Source organism: Eubalaena glacialis, chromosome X (genome assembly GCF_028564815.1).
Source record: "Eubalaena glacialis isolate mEubGla1 chromosome X, mEubGla1.1.hap2.+ XY, whole genome shotgun sequence".
NCBI classification, from domain to species: Eukaryota; Metazoa; Chordata; class Mammalia; order Artiodactyla; family Balaenidae; genus Eubalaena; species Eubalaena glacialis.
The window spans coordinates 59,095,989-59,106,088 of NC_083736.1; the positions used below are offsets into that span (position 1 = coordinate 59,095,989).

The 10,100-nt window shown below is 39.2% G+C and overlaps 1 pseudogene; it reads right to left on the reverse strand.

Annotated features, from left to right (window-relative positions):
- Window positions 1-381: 381 nt before the first annotated feature.
- Window positions 382-776, reverse strand: LOC133082295 (peptidyl-prolyl cis-trans isomerase FKBP1A-like; annotated as a pseudogene).
- Window positions 777-10,100: the final 9,324 nt, after the last annotated feature.

Sequence of the window (10,100 nt, forward strand, 5' to 3'; positions counted from 1 at the left end):
TGCTATGGCTTTGCAGCGCAGCAGCAAGAATGTTTAATATATAATAGATAAAACTTTCATCCAAAAATAAAATAAAATAAAGATTCTTGCACCCCCCCCAATACCAATTCCTATTCTAAAGTTAACCCATGACTTGTGCTGTTAATACTTGACTAATACTTAATTGGAAATCTAGATCCAAAGGACTGAAACTCAATCTTCACCTCAAAACAAAAACAAACTAAAATGAGTAACTTGAGGTTTATGGCATATAGTTCAGGTCAACACACATACGAAGATAAAGGGGAAGAGCAAAGCCGGTGACAGAACACATTGTCAGGGAAGATGTTTATACAAGCAACGTACTGGAACATCAGGAAAAGCTCCGTATGGACTCGCTGCACGCATCTGGAGGTGCCAGATCCTTCCATGGCACATCCAAGAATGGGGAGCTCAGGGAGGAGGCCATTCCTGTCATTCCAGTTTTAGAAGCTCCACGCCAAAGAGGAGAGTGGCATTTGGTGGGAAGATGCTTGGGTGCCCAGTGGCACCATAGGCATAGTCTGGGGAAATAGTTTGGCTCTCTGACCCACGCTCATCTGGTCAACCCCTTCTTCCCAGCCTCGGATCACCTCCTGCTTGCCCAGCACACACTTAAAGGGCTTGTTTCTGTCCCGGGACGAATAGAATTTCTTTCCATCTTCAAGCATCCCCTTGTAGTGCACCACGCAGGCCTGGCCGCACTTCGGGAAGGTGCGCTCATCTCCGGGGTAGATGGTCTCCACCTGCACTCCCATAGCGGAGGCGGCTGCGGACGCTGGGCGAGCTGGCCTGTAATCTTTTGACCTTGACGACTGCATATTTTTCATCCACACTTACAATGTTTTCAAATTATGCCTGCCGCTTTTCCACTCTGAGTTGCAAGTTAGGAGAAACAGATAAGAACACTTTGCATCACTCTTTCAGGTAGTCTTCAGGCAGGTTAGAACAGACTAACACAATAATTTGCAAATGAGATTTTGTCTGCTCCCTCTGCAACCAGAGACCAGGGTCTCACACTGGGAATTGGGGCTTCCATCTTCAAGACTACAGCTGATCTGGGGGTAAGTGAGGCAAGGTGAATAAAAACACTATAAAGCTTTTCTACAATTTTTAAGTTGGCTTTTTCTTGATTCCACATTTGCTTGGTTACTATAAACATTTGACTATTTTCCAGAGTTCTGACAAAGTTAGTTCTGACTGTTTCTACTTATTTTTCAATGTTTTTATAGGGGGATAGGAGTTTGGAGCTGCCTACTTCACCAATTTTACTGATATGACTCCATACATAAATAGCATAGTAATTTCCAAATTACTGGCAAAAAATGGTGGTTGAATTCCCAGTCCAGTCACCACTCTTCCACCACCAAAACCTAATAAACCTATAAATATACCTCAATAGATTCACACCCCCAGGAAAATAATTGTGTCTGGTATATTTCTGTACTTCCAATTCCTAGTATAATGCCTGTAATAAAGCAAGTGCTCAAGAAAAGCATTTTGAATAAATGAATAGTACTATAAAATCTAACTCTTAGTGATAACAGCAATTACATAGTAACATGTGAAATGCCAGGGATGCAGAATATTGTATTAGCAAGCAAAATTTATACCCATACACTGCTTTATATTTTCCAGAGAAATTTCATATTTATTACCCCATCAGACTGTCAAAACATTCTGTGAGGTAAGAATGATAGGGATTATTACTCCATTTTATAAATCAGATAGAAGAAATGACGTTCTATGCCACCATCTGTAAGTGGTAGTGGTAGGAATATTGTCTAGGTCTGCTGCATATAAAATCTCTGCTCCCTTTATTTTTTCCAGTTTCTTTCTTTTGATAATCACTACGGAAGAAAATAAATCTTTTTCTAAGTTGCCCATCCTGAATGAAGCAAGCACACTTCTCTTTTGGAGGTTTTGAAAAATACCAACCACCAACAACTACAAGAAACAGCAAATAAAAGAGTTCCTACTCTAAAGCATTCCTTTTACTTAGCCCTCTCAGAACAACTGAATGTGTGCATATGTGTGAATGGTGGGGCCTGAGTTCTTGGAAAAATAAATGAGCATTTGTATTCCAGAGGACCACCAGCCTCAGTGTTTGAGGCCCTTATCACAGGAGTGTGATGAGGCTGTGAGGAATTTGAAGATCAGCCAAAGCACTGGATACATAGGGGAATGGGAGAGGAGAAACAGCTACACAGGCCTTAAAGGCTTTCTCTCTCCTTGTCTCTAATTGCCTCTCCTATCCCCACTAGCCCCTCTGTGATTTCATTGAAAAATTGGAACCTGGGGCAAGAAAGATTAGGTGTAGGAAGAGGTAGGAGTGACTCCAGGTAACAGTGAAATCCAAAGCGGTAAATGAGAAAGAAAGGGAATGTTGTAAGTTATGGCACACAGAAGCATTAAGGGAGTTCTTGTGGTTTCTGTAAGTGAAAGAAACTGCGAAGGCTAATAAAGTTTGGATGTCTGTCTTACAGGAAGCTCTACAAGAAGTATGGCCTGCAGAAACCCAAGAGAACTGTCTACATATCCAGCTTCTCAGCCTGAGCCTTTTTTCCCCTACAAAGAAAGCAAGCAGAATAATATAGAGAAATAGAGTCATATAGGCCTAAATTGAAATTTAGTCTCACTACCATTTAACTACCTATGTGATCTCAACAATCTGATTCACTTTACTGAATCTTAGTTTAGATAGCCATCCTCTAAGAAATGGTGATAATGTGTCTCAAAGTATTATTGTATTACATGAAAAAATGAATTTGCTTTTTAAATGTTAGATATTGTCATTATCACCTTTGGATTGCCTGAACTCCAGTGTTAGACAATCCTCATTTATCCTGCATCATTTTAGAGTGGTTTTCAAAAGTGAATTTATCAGACAACTTAAGCATTAGTGTTTAAAAGTTGACCCTCGATGGAAATCTTTCTAAAATATATTATACAATTCTATACCTGCTTAAATAGTAAACTAAACAGAATTAAGCATCTTCTTGATGGCTGGGGGGTCATTATTAATGAACCTCTCACATTGCTATCATATAAGATACAATGATAACCCTCAAGAACTAGGAGACTGGTAGTCATGGGAGCGGGATGAGAGTGAGACACATAAGGTTTTTGGCACTTACACTCAGAAAAATATGTTTATTTCTATGTCTGTTTTTATAGTTACTGTTTTTCCCCTCATTCTCAGCCTATCAGATGCTGCTTCTTGCTTCTATCAGTATAATGCCTCTGACTACTCCCCTTCTAATTGTTCCTGCTAGTCTAGACTGGACAACCAGATAACTAAACTTGTTAAAATTATGTCCAAGCAGTGGTTCTTCTATTGTGGTCTTTGGACCACTAGCATCAACATCACCAAGAAACATGTTAGAAATGCAAACTCTCCAGACCCACTCCAGACTTATTGAATCACAAAACTCTGTGGTAGATCCCAGCGATCTGTGTTTTAACAGGCCCTCCAAGTAATTCTGATGCATGCTCAAGTTTGAGATTTACTGCCCTACTACACTTGTTAATAATGCACACTCCCAGGTCCCACTCTGAGAAATGTGATTTAGTAGGTCTGTGGTAGGGCCCAAGAGCCTTAATTTTTTAACCAATAACCTGGATTATTCTGATGAAAATAAAAACATACTTAGACAAACATTTCCCAAGCCTAAACCAGTACTTCTTAAGCTTACTTAAGGATTTTGTTAAAATGCATATTCTGATTTAATAGGTCTGGGGTTCAGCATTTTAATGGTTTCCCAGGTGAAACCTATACTGTTGGCCGGTGGACCACGTTTGAGTAGTAAGGCCCTAGAACCTTACGTAGTAAGTGCTTTATAAGAGTTTTTTATTTTACTTTGTTTTTGAATGCTTTTTACCTCGAATTTTTCTATAAATAAAAATAGTATGTCTTCCTTGTTTTTGCAAAAAATATCGTTTTCTTTAAAATAAAATATTTTTCAAGGGTGCATATTCATAAATTTAAAAACTGATTTGTTTTAATCATACAGTATGAGTTAGTTGGCTTTAAATACAGAATGGAGGAACTCTCCATTGAATAAAGTTCTATGAGCTTTAGTTTCTAGACTCAGTGTCATCTTTTCAGGTTTCTCAGAGGACTTTTACTCTGTCCTTCTATGTTTTAAGTATACCTCCAGTACGAAAGGGGTGGCAAAGCTTCCCTATCATGAAGGTCAAAATTCTGTGACAGATCACATCTTTCTCTTTGGAGCTAAAATAGATGCTGCCCTTTCTCTAGTCTAAGCTCTAGTGTCAGCGTTTGTCTCCTCCCTGAAGGGTATTGATTGACAAACCAAGACTTTTCCCACTGGTGAAACCACTTGTTCCCTCTGAATGAGCATCCTGAATGTTTCTTCCTTTCAAGAGGGAATGAGACTCTGAGGAAGGCCTTCATGCTGATCCCTGGTTTTGGCAATCTCTGGACTTCTCCTTATGTAAAGAAAATGCCTTGATAGGGAGCCAGTCATGGAAACTCCTTATGTGTCACCTTGTGGATTACTTTATTTTTTATTTTTTTTACATCTTTATTGGAGTATAATTGCTTTACAATGTTGTGTTAGTTTCTGCTGTATAACAAAGTGAATCAGCTATATGTATACATATATCCCCATACCCCTTCCCTCTTGAGCCTCCCTCCCACCCTCCATATCCCACCTCTCTAAGTGGTCACAAAGCACCTAGGTGATCTCCCTGTGCTATGCAGCTGCTTCCCACTAGCTATCTATTTTACATTTGGTAGTGTATATATGTCAATGCTACTCTTTCACTTCATCCTAGCTTCCCCTTCCCCACCACCCACCATGTCCTAGGAAGCTTGTGTAGGTTGCTGGCATCCCCACAAGGAGGAAAAGCAAGGTAAAGGATGTTAATCTAGAAAGCTTTTTATTTCTCCCATTTGGAGTTGGATAAATGACTCCAAATCATGAGCTTTAAAGTGAAACTAGTGCCCCCAAAATATTTCAGTATGGCAACTGGGCCTTCCAAAATAGAGTCTGTTGATTTTCAGGATTGATGGAGCTGAAGCTATTTTTATGAAATGGACTTCAAAATTTATTTTAGTTTATTTTCTGGACAATCCAACCTTAAGGTTGTTGTACATAAGCTATAATGTCATGCACTTGTTACTACACTCTCCCTTTTTACTCCTTCCCTCTCTTATTTACATGCTGTTATGATAGTGTAGTGGATCTGGGATCAGACAGACCTGAGATTCAAATTTAAGCATCTGCTCTTTTCTAAGTATAAGGACTTGGACAGATTACTTAAACTTTCTGAGCCTTAGTTTACTCAACTGTGAAAATAAGATAATAACACCTATATCGCAGGGTTGTTGTGAGTATTAGAGATAATATAAGTGAAGCATCTAGCAATGATGTCTGGTACATAGTAAGTGCTTAGTCATTAGAATCTGTCATTATTGATGGTAACTTTATTACCTGCTCTCTTTATTTCACAAAATTTTTATGAGGATGAGCTCAGATATGTGTGAACTCTTTGCAAATTATAAATTACTATACTCAGGATAGTACTATATCTTATTATTACTTAGCCATTATTTTCTATTAATCCATAACATATACTGTCCACTCTAGGTGGATCTGCTCACTGTACGATCGAACACTTTTTCTTATGCTATCTTTATGCTATTCCCCATCTGCTTCATCTTTTTCACCCATCCCAGTGAGTCTCAAATGTGTTCGGACAGCAGAGCACCCAAAGTCATAATTCGCTCTGTAGAATATCACAAAATAACTTTATTAAACATAAAAGAGCTAACCATGTGATTGTGCTAAATTCATTATTATCCTATTCTGTGTTTTAATTTAGAAAAGCTGTAGCAAGCGTCAAAGAATTAAAGAAATCTGTGGAAGGGAAATTTCAAATTAAGAGAATGTTATCATAATTGTTTTGAATATTGAGAAGTGATTACTAGTTCTTTAGCTAAATAGTGGAGCACACTGGCCCATTGTTCAGAATCCCAGTGCTCTAATAGAGGATTTTGAGATACACTGGACTATCCATTAACGTGAAACTCAAATCCCACTTTCTTCAAGAAAACTTCCCGGATCGTTGCAATCCTCTCACTGATCTGTCTTTCCTTTTTTTAATCAATTTATTTATTTTATTTATTTATTTTTGGCTGCATTGGGTCTTCATTGCTGCACACAGGCTTTCTCTAGTTGCGACGAGCGGGGGCTACTCTTCATTGCGGTGCACGGGCTTCTCATTGCGGTGGCTTCTCTTGTTGTGGTTGTGGAGCACGGGCTCTAGGCATGCAGGCTCAGTAGTTGTGGTTCTCAGGCTCTAGAGCACAGGCTCAGTAGTTGTGGCACATGGGCTTAATTGCTCTGCGGCATGTGGTATCTTCCCAGACAAGGGCTTGAACCTGTGTCCCCTGCATTGGCAGGCGGATTCTTAACCACTGCGCCACCAGGGAAGCCCTGATCTCTCTTTTCTGAATGTTTCCCTATGTATATTTAATACAATGAAATAGACTGAATTGTTCTCTGAGAGTTTCATGGTTACTAATTTCTTCACTGTGATTATAAAAGAAAAGGAAGAAAAAAGAACATCTACTGAATATCTACAGTGTTCTAGTCAATGTGCTAGTTCCTTCATATACATTATCTCATTTTCTTCTCATAAGAATACTTTGATGTAAGTTTTATTATTCCCATTTGCAGATGAGGAGCCTAAAGCTACAGGTCACACAAGTAGCAAGTTGCAGATTCAAAATCTGAAGCAGGGTCTATATGATTCAAAATAATTCAAATATTGAGTTAGGGAAAGAAAGGAATTCATGTGTATGTGACAAGCTAAATTATTTTTTATCCAGCCATTTGTAGCTGTTTTTTAAAGCATTTCATAAACTGTATATTAGCATTTGCTTCTATGGCAAGGTGTGATAAGAGTAAGAAATATACTTAACAGATTAGGTTCAAGTTGCTTTCTTCCTTCATAGTATATTTGCACAGCTGTTTTTGTCTGACATTTCAAAGAAAATATGCTGAGTCCCAAGACTTTTTTGCTGACTACAGTATATTTTAATATTTTGGTTCTCCAGGTAGACAAAGGGCTTGGGCACCAGTGAGGTAGCTCCGGTAGGGATCATCAAGAAGCTCAGAACATGCTTTCTGACTTGATACTGATTTCCTACTGCCACAACTGCCTCAATGACTCTACTTTTATATAACAAAGGAGACATAGAAAAATATGGAATATCAATTGGAGGAGGGATGGGAGGAAAGAAGAGGCAAACACCAGGTGATAAGTGGCAGGGTCCTGGTGAGAACATGGTCAAAAAATCTTGCCCAAGTGTGAAGTTTCCTAGTTCAGTTTATGCCTCTGAATTAACATTAATATTATTAGTAGAAATGTGAGACTCTTAGTCTCAAGGTTGAGGGCTTGTGCTCCAACTTGGTCACCTCATTTGAAGCCTGGTATAATGGAAAGAACAGGATATTTGAGTCAGATAACCATGTAACTCATTTCACCTCTGTATTGGAGATTTGAATTACAGTTTTCTCATCTGTGAAATGAAAATAATAGTATACTGCCCAGACCCCCTTCCTGGGTTGTTGTGAAGATCACATAACATAGATAGATACAAATGTTTAATAAATTCTGAAGTGTGCACAATTTGTTCATTGTTTGACATGCATTATGTTCACCTACGAAGGACACAAGGCTGAGTATCTAGACACTTGGATTCTAATCTTCTACTTCTGCTCCTAACTAGATAATCCTTGAGGGCTGAGCCTGCTTTAAAGTTTTTTACAATTCTTTTGACACCTTTTGTTATTAAAAGGAGGACAGCTCCTAACACTCACCAAAAAAATAAAATGAAATCAATCATAAATCCAAATTATTAGCTTCAAGAGTTATCTTCTACTGCTTGAAATATATATATTTTTAAAAATTTTTATTTTGGCTGCACCACGTGGCTTGTGGGATCTCAAATTGAACCCAGGCCATGGCAGTGAAAGTGCTGAATCCTAACCACTAGACCACCAGGGAAAAATATAATTTTTCATTATAAGACAAGTTCACTGGATATACTTTCTTGTTAAGGTATAAAAGAATAGACGGTGCAGGAGTTCTAGACACTTTATTATAGTCTCAAGAAATGTAAGAAAATAACTACTTTAATAAATGTGAACCAAGATTGAATATTAAGGAAATAAACTTCCAGCATAATAGCATGAGGAACTCTGCTGACCTTCTCAGTAAAACTGGTGAAAACTTTTTGAAAACAACCTTTTAAAGCCTCTGGAAATTGTCCTAAGAGCAAGCAGCAAATCAAGAAACATCTATTCAAGAAAATCTATAAAAATATATTAAGAAAGGTGAGAGATTCTGTGGTATTTGATCCAAGCCTGCTCTCTCCCTTTCCCCTCCCAGCTCAATGAAGCAGAGACTACTCCAGACTGCTGCAACCAAGAACACAGGGCTACCTCTCCCCAGTTTCCAGCCAGAGGGCTTTCCTTCTGGGAGAAGCAGGACCTCAGTGTTTCCCATCCTGCCCTCAGCTACCCATTGTTGTGGCTAAGTCCTAAGAAAGTACAATAAAAAAGAGGTGGGCTCCTTTCTTCTGTCCCACCCCACTCATGGAACAGAAGCTTTACCTTGGATATAGTGCAGTAATTATATTGGGGCTCTGATAGCCATTCCACAGCTCATGAGGCAGTGTTTCCACAGGAGGAGAAACAAGCGAAAAGGACCTCAGTCTCCTGCCCCAGCACTACTAGCCTACTACAGTGAGAATGTCATTCAGAAAGAAGTTTGCCATTTTCCCCCACCTCCAGCTCCACAGCCCTGGAACAGAGATTGCAATCTTTTCCTAAAGGAGCTAACTTCATTTGCAGCAAAGTGAGGAGAAGTTTAATCCTGAGGGTAATCTCAACAACAGTGGATGTTGGTGAAGGACAATTGGAAAGAAATGTAGATCTAATGAAAATAGAGGCTAGACTGTAGGCCAACAAGCTCACAAGAGGAAAACAGGGAGTAAGACAGCTAAAAAGAGGCCTGCCAGTGTGAGAACAAGTGTCAAACACTGACCTCAGACACTATTCCATTAAAGGAGCTATAATTTGATTGGATTTATTTGTAAAGTAATTAGTAATTATGCCCCAGGGCACTATTAAAAACAATAAGACAATCAGCCAGCAATTAGTGGAGTCTAACCACTGGGTATGTGGTCAGGGAAAGAGAAGAGAACCCTGCCAGTACCACTGGCATCCCAAGGTGACTATGGATGTACCAAAAGCTGTGTCTACCTGAGGAATAATATCAGAGGCTTGACATTGGGAGTGGGGGTATAGACTTCACTAAAATAATCCAGTCACTCAATAAACAAATAAACAAGGAAATAACAATAAAAGCCCCTGGAGAGGGGACCATTATCCAGAGTTGCTACAACATATTATCTAAAATGTCCAGTTGCCAACAAAAATTATGAAGCATACAAAGAAACAGAAAAGTATGACCCATATACCAAAAAAAAATCAAGAAACAGAAGCTGGGCTTCCCTGGTGGCGCAGTGGTTGAGAATCTGCCTGCCAATGCAGGGGACACAGGTTCGAGCCCTGGTCTGGGAAGATCCCACATGCCACGGAGTGACTGGGCCTGTGAGCCACAATTACTGAGCCCGCGCGTCTGGAGCCTGTGCTCTGCAACAAGAGAGGCCGCGATAGTAAGAAACCCGCGCACCGTGATGAAGAGTGGCCCCTGCTTGTCACAACTAGAGAAAGCCCTCACACAGAAACGAAGACCTAACACAGCCATAAAATAAAAATAAATAAAATAAAAATTAAAAAAAAAGAAACAGAAGCTGCCAGTGAGAGCAATCAGATGTTGGAGTCAAAAGAAAAACATTTCAAAGTAACTTTTGTTATGAGTTGAATTGTATTCCCCAAAATTCATATGTTGAAGTCCAATCCTCAGTACCTCATAATGTGACTATTTGGAAATAGGGCCATTAAAGATGAAATTAGTTAAGACGAGATCATACTAAAGTAGGGTGGGTCCCAAATCCAATATGACTCATGTCCTTATAAAAA